The sequence below is a fragment of the Pseudorca crassidens genome, chromosome 2, assembly GCF_039906515.1.
Source record: "Pseudorca crassidens isolate mPseCra1 chromosome 2, mPseCra1.hap1, whole genome shotgun sequence".
NCBI classification, from domain to species: Eukaryota; Metazoa; Chordata; class Mammalia; order Artiodactyla; family Delphinidae; genus Pseudorca; species Pseudorca crassidens.
The window spans coordinates 127,614,780-127,629,431 of NC_090297.1; the positions used below are offsets into that span (position 1 = coordinate 127,614,780).

At 35.2% G+C, this 14,652-nt stretch overlaps 1 protein-coding gene and 1 long non-coding RNA gene across 11 annotated transcripts in view; one reads left to right on the top strand and one right to left on the bottom strand.

Moving 5' to 3' along the window:
• DNM3 (dynamin 3) overlaps nt 1-14,652 on the top strand; it is a 570,760-nt gene that overhangs the window by 301,112 nt on the left and 254,996 nt on the right. The window lies entirely within an intron of this gene.
• On the bottom strand, nt 794-6,860 carry LOC137219698 (uncharacterized). 2 transcript variants are annotated; one of them, XR_010941211.1, is made up of 3 exons: nt 4,350-6,860; nt 2,700-2,816; nt 794-1,166 (listed from the first exon to the last, which is right to left on the bottom strand). It is a non-coding gene; the product is annotated as an uncharacterized lncRNA (long non-coding RNA). The 2 variants fall into 2 exon arrangements; XR_010941210.1 differs by having other exon boundaries at nt 794-2,816.

The following is a 14,652-nucleotide window of genomic DNA, read 5'->3' on the forward strand; positions in this document are numbered from 1 at the left end:
ACATGTTAGTGAACCAAACCAAAGTTGACAAATTTTTAATTTTACCCATCTCCCCATTTTTTACCCTTGAATATTTGAAATATTCATATAAACAAGCCAACCCTGATCATTTCACCCTAGTTCACAGTGTATAAAGTTTTGACATATCCTCAAAAGACATGGCAAAATTATACACTGCATATCCAGTAATAGCTTTCCTTGTTCTTTTTGAAAATAATTGAATTGCCTGAACATTTCAAGAGTTTGAAAATTTACAGTGAATGGGAGCATGTATTCCAAGTGAATGCATTGGCCCCGTAAATTCCACCCTTAGAACTGTACTTCCTTCTTAATTTCTTAATTTAACAATGGCAGTAATAAATCATGTACATCATGACATTTGGAAATATCGAAGCTTCAATTTCAGCTTTGTATATATCAAAAGAAGAGAGGCAAATATTTTAATACACTTGAAAATTATGTTGGAAATAAATACTCTTTTCACTGTGTTTTACCCAGGCCCAAACTGGCGGAGTTTGTTAACTCAAAATACATTATTCCCTGGAATATTATCTCTTCACTCTTTTTCTTTTCTTCATCTCTGTGTCTTAAAAAGTCATGATGATATAGAAAACTAAACTTAGTTTTTGGAGTAGAATTGTTAGAATCACTTATTCTGTCAAACATCAGACTGAGGTTATATTGTTTTGTTACATTCATTTTGGGGGTGCTGCTCAAAAGCTGTGTACAATAAATGTCAAGGGTAGTAATTTACTGACAACGATTAGGAAAAGAGAACTATAGAAAGCACAGGAACATTTTCAGAAATGGGTTTTATTATATTTCATAAGCACCACTCACTTTACTTTTGGTGGGTTTCAATATTTGAATCAAAAATAATAATAATACATAAGAGTTAAGAAACCAACAAATTAAAACCCCAGGCCCCCGCGCCCCTCATTTTGGTTGTAGCTCTTGGTGTAGATGCTATGGTGTGAGGGCTGCTTTCTTTCAATGGCTGGTTGTCATTCAGGCTGGGTTGTCATGTGACTGCCTGTCTGTGCCTGCTGTACAGGTGAGCGGATGTTCTGCACAGCAAGTGTAGACAGGCAGACACATGACAACTCCGTCCAGCCAGGCCCTTGGTTCCTTCAGGTTTCCTTTGCTCATGGGCAGATACAATCAGTCTGTTTTCCAGATTTGGTGATTTTGGAGGGTCAGGGGAAAGGGAGAAAAACACACAATAGAATTAAACATTAAAACATTATGGAACTAAAAACAAGTTAGACTTTTGACTTTATTCAGAAAGTACACTTATACATTCATTCCAAATGTGCTAACATGGATAATTGACAGAGCAGAAAACTCACATTGAAATTTTAAGGATAAAACAACAACAAAAAAGACTAAACACAAGGTTTATTCTTAAATCCAGTTCATATTACTACTGGCCCACATGCAGTCAGAGTTCAGAGTAATTGAACCAGATGTTTTTCCTCTTCACAAAACTCTGCATATTTTAAAACTGAAGTTAAAGATAAAGACTATGTTTATACATGTTTCTTGTAATAGGTAAGTACCATAATCTAGCCCATGAAAAAGAAACTTGTCATTTACATGGAAATGGCAGCCATTTTCAAAATAATCAATGAGCCTAATGTATTTGACAATGCAACAAACGGACTTTGGTATCTGATGCTTTGTTAGTTGGATTTTGACAAGGGGATGTATTTTTATCAATATTTTATTAAGCAACAGGAACTTATATAAACTTCTCATATTTTTTAATGCAAAGTTTTAAAGTATGGATTTGAAAACCAAATAAAAAGCAGTTGTGAGCTTAAGTTTTCTTCCTCTTAATTAACTACAGGGCTGTGCCATGAATCAAAAGGGTATAAACTAAAAAGTTGTTACCCACAGGGATGCTCACAATGTGTATTGGACATTGTTAGTGCAGCGCAGTTACAAAATAGTACCTTAAACACAGAAGAGAAAGCTTCATTTCGTATCTAAAAAGTAAAGCCAGACCCTCTGGAAAATTTCCTTAAAATTCATATAAGAAAGAATTAATGTTGTTAAATATACAGTTAGAAAATTTAATTCTGGTGACTTGAGAATAATTCTACTGGTTATTTTAATATAAATGATCAATTCACTTCCGTAGAGGTATTTAACAAATTTCCCTGCCCTTTAAAAAATAAAATATCCAGATAGTCAAAATTCCAATAAATAGAATTTTAAAAAACAAAACAAAACCTTATTGTCCAAGGAATGTGTACTTAGGGATTTTTTCAAAGAATTTTAAGGAAAACAAGTAGTTTGTTATTTTCCTTTAATTGTAAAATTCTGAGAAAATAGCAAATAGAAAGTTTATGGAGAGCAAAATAGTTTTTAGAGACTGAAAAAAATGACAGTATTCTACACATCTGAACTTTTATGGAGTGATTAGATATGGTACAGTTTTAACAGAGTTGATAAATGCAACTTTCCATTTATTTATTTAATTTCAAAAAATAAATGTCAGATTCTGTTTCTGGTCATCACTTCTGAGTAGAGGACTTAGTTTTTTTTCTTGACAGAATCAAAAACATCACTAAACTTGGCTGCTGTTTAAATAATTACAAGGCCAGAGTATGCAAAAACAAATACCTTAAGAAACTATTTTGTTATTGTTGCTGCATTCAGTGCAACAGAAAATATTTATGGAGTGATTCACTTACAAAGAGTATATTGGTGGAAATTTAAAATTACTGTAATTCTGTATAGCTTTCCCTCTCTCTCCCATAAATAATTTGATCCAGTTAACTCTGCTCAATTAAAGGAATGATGCATGCAACCTGAAAAAATAGAAAGAAATATTTGTGAGTTCATGTTATCCTTTAATATGAAGCAGTTCTATTAAACCAAGATACCCAATGTATTTGAGCCTGAAAAACCATAACTGTTTTTCAGGGGGGAAAAAATCTTGCTGAAAAATGATTTTATTCTACTCATAAGACTTTTGGACAATTTATGTTTCTAGTAGATTTTAAAAACACAATTTTAGTAAGTATGTGGCATATGCACACTTTTTGGTTATGTTGAACCTGATGGAAGACTGAAAAAACATTTAAGATTTTTTTCTATCTTCTAAACTGTACAGTAAATATTAATTCATTATCACTTAATATACTAGGTAAAATATAAAAAAGCTATTTATATTATTATCATACCATGTATTTTTTAATATGGTTATTACACCTCCTTTTTTGTCTTTTGTTTATTATCTTAAGAAAGAAATGCAAAAATAGAATCATATTCTAAGTCTTCTACAGCAAAATTAAACCAAATCAACTCCAGAAAACTGGCTGTCACAGTTAAGTCAGGAAATTCAAAATTAAGATTTAATTATTTTCTTTAATTTACTTCTTTATCTCTATTTATTAAAACTGATAAAAATTCTTAATAAGAGATCTTCAAAAAATTGATAAATATTTCTACCTAAATAATTTGTAGCACACCGAGGTTAAAAAGGTAGAAGAAACCAAGTAAGAAAGTTTCAATCTTTACTCAGGAATTTCCTGTCTTTTCTTAGGTTAAAGCCTGACTTCTAGTTATTTTAAGCTGGGATTTATGAGTGATGGTCTCTTAGCTATTATTTAGACATTATTGAGATGGGTGGGATAGTCTCCTCAGAGAAGAGCAAATCTCTTGTAGAGTAATCAAAAGCTTTGGCTTCTCTTTAGTAAGGATGGACTCTGGTGGGTGAGTGAACTTTTCTACATTACCAAGTTGTATTTTCTTTTTATGTCCTATAACAGCTTTAAGACTTCAACCGGGGGAAAAAAAAAGGGGGTGGGGGGAGAAAATTCCTTCATTAGGAGTTTTGTGCCTGAACTCTTTCCCACAAAGTGAAAAACTTGGGTGGTCTGTAGGGTGAGAGGTGGGGGTAGATAGTATATTTTGGTTTTTAAAAAATATAAACACATTATCTTGGCCGAAAGCTCAAATAGCAAGCAGGAAGGACATTAAACCTATTAACTAATTGCAAGAAAGTGATCAGTGTGAAATTTCGTCCCACTGTAAATAAATTTTCTTTGGTTTTGAGATCTATGGCTTAAAAAAGCAGTGGGAGTTGAAAATGTAAATAAACTGTTTTATGTTGATCCTTTTCCAATTAAGAAATGATGGTGTTAAAGCTAAGGCTCTGAATTTCCTTCTCTTAGCGGAAAAATTTTTCATTTTAACTCAGTACCTGGTCTAACTTATCAATCACCATGCGCTAAAATGCAAAATAAACTACTAAGTTTCTATGAAGTACAGTTTGGACAGGCCTTGCAATTTTCTCTTTCTGACGATGTACAATATTTAATTTTAATACTTACACTTACCATTACATCCAGGGGTAGTTTTAGTAGAAGTTGTTCATTGTTGGTTAGTTTCCTCTGGAATAGATCCCATGATCCCTAAAACATTTGTATATTTCCTTACAAAGTAATATCAAAAGAAAGTTAAACATTATTCTAATTACTCTGGAAATAGATAAGGTTATTTTACGATATGTGTGTGTATACATGTTAGTATGTATACCAGCGCATAAACTACCATCCTTCCTTCAGTCAGCAGTGGTTTATAAAGTGAGCTTTTACTTTTGATTTTTAACTTAGTTCATGAATTTAAAAAGATGTACTATTCCTTCCCATTTGTTAAAAGCTTGCATTAAAAATGAGTTGCCAGGGCTCACTGAGCACGTGCAGGGGCTCCTCGGCTATCCCTTTTGCAAATTAATTCTTATGTTCCTACTCCTGTACTTATGCCAAGGACACCATCGGGTCCCCTCTGTCTCCAGACTAAAAGTAATCCTGAGGGAGAAAATAGGTGAGGAACCAGTGGGGGTTTGTTTCATTAAAACAAAAAGACCACTTAATATGAAGAAAGACATTTAAATTAAATAAACATGAAATTAAAGCAAGTTAGGAAATTCAGTTATTTCTATGGAGTAAAAAAACAAACAAAACCCCCAAATTTGAAAAATCTTAAATATTGCCAAAGTACCTTATAGCTATCTTCTTTAGTAACTATATCAATTAGTAAAAATATATTTCTTAAAAAAATAAGCTCCCATAAAGTTACCTAATAGATTTTTTCAATTTTCCTATGTAAAAAAAAACTATATAGAGTTTTAAAATCTTACTTGTTTTATTAAAAATAATTAATCTGGAAGCCTCCAAGATACAATAGAAGAAAAAAAAAAGGATGACATTGTATCATCTAACTGGAGAAAATAGCTAAAATAAATCCTTGCTTTTTATATTTTAACTAAAAACCATGAATAAAAGAGAAAACTTTTGTACCAGTTTTGGAATGATCAAAGGGGTAATTTTTAAAATAAATTGTCTTGACCAAAGATAACGTGGGGAATCTTTGGTAATAAAACGTTTTGCCAAAGAGAACTTGTGACAATGTTTGAATTGTTGTTGCAAAATGTATGATTTAGAAAAGGATTTTTTAAGGAACCAATGTAACTTTACAGAATTTAAAGGAGGACAAAAGGGGTTAGATTCACACAAAAGCCTAAAGAACAGATGTTTTCATTATATAGAATTGTTTGGGGGTAGATATAAATGGGGGTTGAGGCAGTAACATTTTTTTCCAGAACGTTCTTTAAGGAACCCATCTCTAAAGTTCAGCATGGATCATATTGCAACCCAGACTTTCTCTATTATTCTCTCTATTGGGATTTCATTCAGCTTGAGGGTTTTCCTCCCTCCCACCTTCCTCCCCCTCTCCCACCCTCCTTCACCCCCAGGACAGCTGGAAACTGACCAAAGAAAACTTTGCTTTCGTTTACAAATTCCTTTTTTATCAGTGGGTTTCTAGACAAAGTACCTTATCATTTTAAGTGCTCAGAGAAGTAGAAGCCTTGTAAAATATAGCCACGAGGGCTCAGCTGACCAGCAGTTATCAACCATTCTTGGATTTTTTAAAAAATGCAATATAGAGATATATATTGTGATATCTGAACATAGAGGTTTTTATTCTCCGATTTATTTATTGCTGACTCAATAAGTTCTGGGTTGGTGCTCTTTTCTGGACCAGTCCCATCTGCATTGTCTGGTAGGCAAAAACTTGGCAGCCTCTTCTTTTATTGTTAGATACTATTATTTCTGATGTTTATATTATATAAAATTTAAGAAAAGCACTATTCAAGTAGCATTTTAATAATAGCAAGTATTCTTTGGGGCAAAATGGATTCAATCCTGGGATGCTAAAAGTTATACTACAGCCCTCATTCAAATAAGTTTTTAGGTCTCTGGATTATCAATTTCAACAATTGAAAACCAGCCTCATTAAATTATTCTTAAGTGTTTGGGGTGTGTTTCATATTTCATTTTGAAGTGGGAAAACCTTTAAACTTAAGAAAATAGTTAAACTCTTCAGAAATTGAATAACATCTAGTAAATCACTATGTACCACACATTGTTGCTCTTTTAAAATTAAATGCAGACCTATCTGTCATGCAGATACCTCAGTTTCTCTCACATGTGAAAGCAAATCATTGGCTCCCCACCTAGGCTCTCCTGGTCATAGCCCAGGTGAGCAGTCAAGAAGGCCTTACCCACAGGTCTTCCCTCGAGCAGTCCTTTCTCGGCAGTGTCCCGAGGGCTTCCTGGTCCCTACTGTGCAAAACCTGTGAAGAAAAACACTGTATATGAGATTCAAAAAAAGGGGCAAACAAATGTCTTCTCCTCGGAAACAGCAACTTTTGTCCCCAGCTGTCCATGGCGTTGCTCTCCCTTGCCCAGTCTAACCAATGTGCAGACTACTGTACAACGGCATTGTCCTGAACAGGTAGTCTGAACACTGGGGCGACGGAGCAGGATCTCCAGAAGCTTCCATCTATGTACTTAAAATCCTCTCCGGTCTTTGGGAAAAAGGGGTTGCATTCGGCTTCCCCCCCTGAATTCTGCTGCCCCGACTGAGACTCAAGGGCTGTGATTTCCAGTCTTGACGTGGCACATTTGCTGCAGACTGGGGAACTGGCAATGAATTTAGGACCAGGAAAAGGGGGAGGGCTGGGCTGGAGAGTCCATATATGGGATGATGTCACCCTGGGGAGGTTTGGGTATGCGCTGTGCCGCTGGAGAGACCGCTAGAATCGCCTGCTCTCAGACATGGGTCTGTGCATAAAATGGTACCAGATGTTTTAGTGTAATGTTAAGCAGTCATTTCATCTTCAGGCCAGATTTTTTTCCTCAACTGGGCAGGAAGTGGGCCCCAGTATGGAAAAGCTGAAAAAAAAGAGTCGAGATGTACAGTTCTGCTGTGGCCAACTGAAAGTGAGTTAGTGTAGAAGTACAAATTTGCTGTCCGATCCAGGCTAGAAAAGTAATTTGAAGATAGAGGGTAGATAAAAAAGTAAACAGAAAGTTGAACTCTGGAAGCCAGAGCTCATTTGGAAACCTTTTTTGAGCTTTCCTGTGGTACTTTATTTTCTGGTAATTCACTCTTCAGAAAGGGCAGATAAGTTCTTTTTTTTTTCTCTCTCTCTCTCTCTCTCTCTCTCTCCCTCTCCCTCTCCCTCCCTCCCTCTCTCCCTCCCTCCCTCCCTCCCTCCCTCCCTCCCTCTCTCTCTCTCTCTTTCCCTCCTCCTCCTGTCTGTTGGATCTGTCAGCGGCTTGCAGGCTGATCTAGACTTGAACAGTAATTATAGCAACTTCCTGAAAGTGAAGCCCCCATGAAAAGTCTGGAGAAATGTTCTTTGTCATGGCCTCTCCATGAGTAATTAGTTCCACATGTGGCCTTCCTCAGCTATTTTGGCTGGCTCTCTGAATGCTGTGCTATAGTTTGACCTAAAGAAACTTAAAAGTTTTGATTTCAAGCCTCCACTATGAAATAATGACTCTGGTCTCCTAACAAATTGCCTCTGGTAGATCCATGCTACTAGGTGCAGCACTGTTTTTCACTGGTAATTCCTGATTCTGTGTTAATACTTTTGTTTTAATGGTATTCTACTGCTTAGTTTCATCGCTGGTTAATTAAATCCGTTGAAATTTGCCAAGCACCGCTTGACAACATGTTATAACATAGATGCCAGTCTGCTGGCATCTACTTTTCTTCTTTTGGTGATGTTTTCAATTATATATACTGTTGCGTATTCTGATTATACAGCTCTCTGACTTCCACTCAATAGTATTCTGACTGAAGTTCGAGTTGCCTCAAACAAGAGCTTGATTAATAGCCCTTCTAGAGATCAAAATGTGAAAAAATTTCTAGGTAGCTTCCAAATTTAATTTGAGTAGCCAAACTAAGAAACTTAGAATTCTTTAAAGAATTACAGCCAAAGCAATTCATTTCTACTGACCTTCTGCAATACTTTTTAGAAGCAGAAAAATCTCTCTTTAAAATGTGTTGGGTTGAATATTTCCAAAGGCTTCAAGTGAGAAGTGTCTTAAAGCATTTGCTTTTCATTAAATGTCTTCTCTTGAATTAACATACCATTAAAGTGTTCAAAAGTTATTATAAGCCCTGCTCACCTGGGGAGGAAGATTAAATAAGATAAAAATGAATTATCCAGCAGTTTAGGATGGAATTAAGAGATTAGCATTAGGTATATCATTCATAGAGAGATTTAACTCATAAATGGAAATTCAGAAGAATTACTTGATATCACTGTACTTCTGCCTCCATACTTGTGTTTTCAGGGCCTGTTCCATAGTGGTTGAGCAAGCCCAGTGTGCCTCAACTCCTTTTTTCCCTGTCACTGCTTTACACTATTACATAATACTGGAAATATGCAAGTGTGACTATATACTACTTAATAGTCTTATTACATGTGGATACCAACTCTGTCTTTTTTGAGTATCTATATGTTTATTCAGGAATCATCATAGAGGAGCCATGAGCCAGTGGGACAATAGTCAGCCAGGAATCCAGCATTCCAGGTGTGGGCTTGTTCCTGCCACAAATAGTGAAAGCCTTTCCTCTGCCCTCTTCTATTTATACTGAGGAAACATGCCTTGGGAATTTTTGTAAGGCAGTTGAAAGGTGATTCTGATCAGCCTGCTCCATGATTTCATCTTAGTTCACACATCTATACTTTTTCAAACATAGGAGAGATCTGTTTCTCAAATAGGTGTTTTTATGACATTTTATTCAAGGAACTCAATTTTATACTTACCTTTACTGCTTTTGAAGCATTTTAAGTGATTTTCCTATGGAAACAACTGTAAAGGTTGTGTTTCCCTTAGCATATATGCCCATCTCATTGGGCTTCCAGGTGAGGAAAATGTTTTAGAGTTATCTTTCTTCCAAATAGTTCAACAGATATTTATTCTTGCCTGCTCATGTGCTAGTCACAAGGCCAGGGACGGACATTAAGGTGAAAAAGATATGATTCCTGCCCTCAAAGAGCTCACACTTACTTCTAATGTTAGGAATGCTAATCTGTGATCAAGTTCAATCTAAAAAGTCTGCCATGGCTTTATGGAAAGCCCTTGGCATTCACTTGGAAATGGCCTAAGGACTTTTCTATGTCTGTAAAGTTACCAGTTAAATATCTAAAATGTGATGGGCTCTAAAAAGCAAAGTTAGACATGACAAAGGCTTGCCTTTGAGAACTAATGTTATTTACCTTGGTTATTTCAAAATGTATTGACCGAAGTGATTGTTTGAATCAATGGATGGTTTTGGGTGACTACAGAATTTGCTCTTTTTGGAAGTGACATGGATAGGAAACACTGTTTCAGTTATTTATCATTCCCAAGCTTGGCAAATTTTTATAATTTTAAAAATTCTCAAATTGAAACCAGGACTGAGTCTCGTTTCTATGTATTTATAAAGGAACAGTGTTACCAGTGTTTACAGTTAGAATATTTTGTGACATCCAGGTATGCATACTTCAGATAGTATTTATATAGCTTTAATTTTTTTGTTACAAGACTAGTGCATGAGCATTATAAAAGTTCAAATGATAGAAAGTATGTAAAGAAAAAGTTAATAATCTTTCCCTCCAACATCCTGACCCTCTCTGCTTTTTCAAATTAATGGTAACAGTTTGATGTGATTCCTTTTACCACCTTCTCAATGGTCATTTTATAGCTTCTTTATAGATGCCCAAATCCTTTCATATACAATGTATCCATTTCTTATAATAACCTTATGGGGGTAAATATTACCATCATTCCCATTTTATTGATGGTGAAATTGAGGCTCAGAGAGGTTAAGCATACTGCTTTGTGGAATTACAGTAAATAGAAGAACTCAAACTTTTCTAAGTCAAAGGCCTGTGCTCAGAAGCATATTGTCAGCCCATACAGATAAATTTTTTCCTCTACTGAATTTGTATAGCACTTACATTTCCTGTTAATAACTTGTCAATTATCTTCTGCCTTCTTTTAGTTTTATACTGAAATGTTGTTACTATTTCACATATTTGGATTTTTTCCCCAAAATAGAATATGTTAATTGAAGGTAGGAATGGTGTCTTTATACTTTCTTTAACTAGTCTAAAGTAGGCCATTTAGTAAACTATCAAAGGATGAGTAAAAGCTACATAGTATGCATGTGTTTTCTGATCAAACATTTGTCATGATAATAATTCAGGAATTAAAGCTGTCTTATTTTTTATCTTAAATGGAAAACATGGTACAATTTTAACATTTATATATGTGTACTGCAGTTATGTATCAGATTGCACTGCTCTTTTAGAAATAGTTGTGAACATTGGGCCAGCCATATTTCCTTGCTTATTTTTGGGCTTCTAATCTTCTGGACGCATCCTGTGTAACTATCGGTCATACCATCTTGTGTGAAAAGCAGGATCTAACCAAGATGTAGTGTTTCCTCTCTTGTTGTTTTCTCCTTCCCAGTTTGTATTTGAGATAAAAATCTAGTTGACCCCAGTTCATTGCAAATTAGGGAAGATAGCCCCACTTAGTTTGGCTTTATGTTGTGTGGATTAGCACTTTTTTTTTTTTTTAATTGGAGGCAATGCTGTCTTCTGATTGCCAGCATTTCCTATTTTGTCAGGGCCCGAAAGGACTGGGAAATTTGTTGTAGCAAAGCTTTCCCCTTTTCTCTCCTTCCCTGATTCTCAAACAAATGGCTGCCTACAGATCACTGCAGAGAAGTGCCTTCTTAGCCAGAGATGCAACATCAGAGGCTGTAAAATACAGGAGAAATAGTCCAGAAGAGTTAACGGATTTTCTTTCAACAATTGAAAAAGAAGTTAGATTAGAACAGCTATAAATCATAAGCTTAATGCAACTGATTTTACAATCTTCAAAAAGCTTGCAAAAAGGCAAAGATTGTGAGAGAGTTGATTTTAAAACGTACATTTACTAATGCATGTTTTGTTTTGCCCGTCTCTAGAATTTCCATTGCTGAGTCTGTTTATTTAGAAATCAGCCCCTAACCAAAAGCAGTATATATTTTATGAACATTCTTTCCTCAAATCAATTGAGAAAGATAATGTTACGTCTTTGAGTTTTACTAACCACTGGCGTGCACAGCAGCCATTTCTATATTCCAGTAACATAATACATCCGGCAGACAAACCTTACAAACTCTGGCTCTATTGAAAACCAGTTGCATGAAGGTAAATATATGATTTATGACTCCAGTAAAATTTGAAGTACTGTCTTGAAATCTTTAGGGGGAAGCAAGATAAAGGGGTTGGAAAATTGGTGCTGGCCTTTTCAGGCGGATTTTAAGTGAGAGCGTACTAGGAATGCAGTCTGCTGCCTGCTTCAGCCCCCAAAAGCTGACGAGCATCATCTGAATGCTATGTACTATGGACTCTTATTGAATTCCACGTTACAATCAGACTTTAAAATGAGTATTGGCTCACTTGGACAAGAGAAATATGGTGTACTCGGGTCACTGACAATTTTAGAATATTGACTCCTGATGTCTTTTGGCATCACCAATAGTTTATTTCCTTTGTACGACTCAGAAACAAGCATGCGTGGTTTCAAAAAGGGAAAGAAAATCTGCATGTGCATCACATAAAGACTCAGAAAGCACATTTTTGCAGGGGTAGAAAAAGTATCCTTTCTGTGGCTAGGGGTGCAAGTGAAGCATATTGGCTACAAGGAAATATGTGTGTGAAGAGAGCTTTCTGCTTTATCCAGGATACCTGCAATTATGCAGTAGATTGTTACAGAAGCTCCAAGTCTTTAAGTGATGATACACATACCTCCATAATACATGGCACAGTATCTTTATTTTAGGATTTTGTTATATTCAGAAGGGAAACACAATTATTTGAATTGCTAAAAGGGTTAAATCCGACATAAATCTGTTTAGTTGAGAATATTATAGTTACCTTAACTGGCTTCCCAGTTCTGTTCATTCTCCAGAGAATTTATTTAAGGGATATATGAGACCATATTAAAATACTTCTATTCATGCCACCATGAGAATTTGCTTTACTTTTATAGACAAATGAAAGCACTTGGTGTATAAATTAGTTCATGTTGAAAGGTTATTTCCATGTTGCAAGTGACTATTAATCACATATCTTTATGAAAGCACTTATTTGCATATTAACCAAAAGTTGCTTCAATTTGCCATGCAGAATCAGATTATGTAACTTCATTGACTCCCAGGACTACAGTGCAAAAGTTGTAGAGAAAGGAAAGTGTACTGTTTTCCATTTTTAAATGTTTGTTTTGTTTCTTTTTAATTTTTTTTTTGAGACTTATTTTATACCAGGCCTCCATGCTAGTTTTTCACATGTGATATAATTTAATCCAACAACCCCGAAAGGTAGGATTTCTCCAAGGCTGCAGATGAAGTGGAAGCAGGAGACAGTGCAGCATAAGGGTTTTGGAGCTGGAGGGCGTGGGTTTGAATCCTGTCTTCACAACTCATTATTTGGTGACCTTGGCAATCGTTTAACTACAGTATTCTGAGCTCCAGTTTTCTCATCTGTAAAATAGGGTTTCTCTGAGGACTAAAAGGGGTAATGTGTGAGAAAAGCTTGGATCAGGGCCTGGCGCACAGGAGGGCCTCATGCAGCTTAGGTACTGCTGGGAGGGCACAGGCAGGCCCCCACCTTGATTCAATTACTGATCGTCTATTCAAAACCAGGTCCTGTGACTCCAAAGCACAAGCAACAGCAAGTACTGTTCAGGAAGAAAGTGTTATTTTCCTCAAGGTGTTTATAATCTCATTGGGTAAATAAATCATCTGTGTGTAAAACAAGTAAAAATAGAAGAAAATACTTGATTCTGAAAGAAAGACAACAGGGTTTTTAAAAAACACTGTAGTGGGAGAGGCTCCTTAAGATAACCTTTTGGAGAATCTCTTTGAAAAGTCAGTAATGACCTTCCTCTCCTTTGAGTGTATCTGTTTTTATTATAGTTTTGCATGTATATATTAAAACACATGTGTTTACACATGCATAAACATGTGTAAGTGCATCTATGTATATGTGTGTATATATACTTTGTAAATATTTATATAATTTATAAATATTTTTATATATCTATATCTATATATACTTTTAAACTAAACCAGATCTCTATATGAGAATTACCAACATCAAAATCAATTCTTTTCCCCTTTTAAAAGTTAAAGCACATGAATGTTTTTTGTAATCTTAGACGTTAGTTTTAGTGTGTGCACATTTCATTCTTTTTTTAAAAAATTGTGCCTGCCAGAGCTTTATAGCACCAGTTGAAGGTTAATAAGTGAAAATTAGGTAGTAAATGCCTTTGTAATTTTGCAAATGCAACATTTTAAGGGGATTGATTCCTCTACAGGTGGAGCTATCACTGACTGCATTTAAAAACTGCACGCACACTTTGTGTAGTATTGGTTTGGTTTTGTTTGGTAACAGTTTACTCCCAACCCTCCACCTTGTAACAAACAGTTTTCCTTCAGTGCATGCTGCTTCATTTCCATTTCACCTTAGTCTTTTCAAGAAAGAACTAGTCTTGGATTTTATTGGCTAGAATGGATTATGATTGCTTTTGAAATATTGGCTTGTTTTGTTGGGGAACTAGTAGTTTTTTAAATAGTTTGTTTTCTTCAAGGGATCTGGACTCCACTGAAAGTGTTTGAGGGTAGCCTTAGGTGCTGTCCGGCCCATTGTGTGCATCAACTCACTGGAGATGATGCTTAGAGTTCACTCTGCGTTTTCAGGGCCTCATGAAATTATTACTGAGAAGCTCATCAAAGAATGAAAAGAACTTAAAGTTCTTTTTTTTTTTCCTTCAAGTTTTCTAAACAGAGAAAACAAGAACCAGAATAAGCTGTATAAGAGGAATCTTTTGATTTTTCTAAAAGTAAGTGCCTTCTGCCAGTAATGAAGCCAGTGTGAAGATAGTTGTACTTACCTCCCTTATTTCATGATTTCAGTCCATGAAATTTTCAGTACTACATTTCAATTGGTTAATTTTTAGAAAGTTGACTCCCTCATTTTTTTAACCATTAAAAAGGACAAGAAAGCTAATGGGAGTTTATTTTCCAGTAAATTTTGCCCTGCCTGTTTTCTAAATCAATCTTAATTTTAGTTCCACCTTTGCCTTCAGATCATAAAATAATTGGTGTTAGTCTCCCAATAATGCTCATACTGGTTATGAGCAATTAGGTTGGATCCAATTTGTTAAAGTTAATTCTAACTTTATTTTATTATTGTTTAATTTTATTTTGCTTCGACAGTATTTTGTATATTCAGACTCATTT